This window comes from Pinus tabuliformis, chromosome 4_1, assembly GCF_031772625.1.
Source record: "Pinus tabuliformis cultivar Carrire ecotype Pingquan chromosome 4_1, CPIR1, whole genome shotgun sequence".
NCBI lineage: Eukaryota > Viridiplantae > Streptophyta > Pinopsida > Pinales > Pinaceae > Pinus > Pinus tabuliformis.
This window is the reverse complement of record NC_142303.1, coordinates 232,789,361-232,790,706: the sequence shown is the minus strand read 5'-3', so window position 1 is coordinate 232,790,706 and position 1,346 is coordinate 232,789,361. Positions and strand designations below refer to the sequence as shown.

Below are 1,346 nucleotides of genomic sequence, written 5' to 3'. Positions count from 1 at the left end.
ATTCAATATATCGAATGCAAGTCATAACCCTTAATGCCGCAATAGAAGAAAACATAAGACATATAAAGAACCTTGAAGACAGATGCATGCGGAATATACTCAGTCTATAAAGATTCTACAGTTATGCCATGCGAAATATAACTAGTCTTTAAGGATTCAAGAACTATACCAAGCCTGTAACAGGACTAAATTCATTACTGTCAGGTGAACCCCGTAGGGTTTTACCTTACATACAAACAAAGACATTAAGCAGTATTAACAGTTAAACGTTAAGCATTCCATTCATACTGGTAGCACAAAAGACAGAGTCGACATCGATACATCGTTAGAGCCACGAAGGACTATGGTCCAAAAAGAAATAACATAGCAGTACCGAAACATAGAAGCTCTATTAAACTGTAATAGAAACGCTTAAACATATACATAGATTTGACTTAATCATTGGTTCCGGAGAATCCAGTTCAATTCCAAATATACAAATATACAAACGGCATGTAGCCATGATCATGTCCTAGCTAACCCAAAAGGTTCACGCAATACAGGTCCGGCATGAGGAGGCCGCCTGCATAACGCAACCAGGGTTTTGAACAAACAGTAGCCAGACCTGAGACATATAAATGGAATGTCATGAGCCACGGCTCGGACCAGAAGATGAAGTCAGTCAGCTTCATAAGCTGATTTCCTCTTACAGGAACACATTTTAATGATAAAGGTAAACATACCTGGATCGCCGTAGCCAGTAAACCCTTCCTGCAGGCGGTAGGAATCTGTGAAGACAATCCCTCCTGCACAAAATCATTCAAAGTAAATAACCTGTAACGGTCGAGGCAACCAAGGGTTTCAAGGTCATAAGCAACGGGTATCATATGAGCATAGCTGTAAATCAGAGTACCAGATATATCAAGGCGGAAGAATCATACCTGAGCAGTAAGGCAAGAGCCGGTGGGGTTTGTGAGAGAGCTGTCGAGCTGCGGGAACGCTCAGTGTGCAAATGGACTGAACCGAAGAACCCAGAGTCTTATGTAATAATCGCCAAAACTTAAAATGTATCTGAGCCATACGATGTGGTAGAGTAATCACCATCGTCCGTTTAAGTGGGAGAACCTGGCGCGAAACCCACAGAGGGTCAACTCCCGAGAGTCACATGGGTTCACATGGGCCGATGCCACCTGGTCATGGAACGGATGAGCTGGGTTAACTCCCGTTCACCAACTGGCGGCCTATTAAATTTGAGTGTTGAACATATGGATTAAGGTTGCGTATAACGCCAAAACATGCATGTTATATCATATGTGATACACGTAGGGAACAACACCTTCTCGGTGGAAATAGTAACCATTAATATA

The 1,346-nt window shown here is 42.3% G+C and overlaps 1 long non-coding RNA gene across 1 annotated transcript; it reads right to left on the bottom strand.

Annotated features, from left to right (window-relative positions):
- Positions 1 to 614: 614 nt before the first annotated feature.
- Positions 615 to 1,083, bottom strand: LOC149175101 (uncharacterized). The gene is made up of 2 exons (XR_016258317.1): positions 921 to 1,083; positions 615 to 785 (listed from the first exon to the last, which is right to left on the bottom strand). It is a non-coding gene; the product is annotated as an uncharacterized LOC149175101 (long non-coding RNA).
- Positions 1,084 to 1,346: the final 263 nt, after the last annotated feature.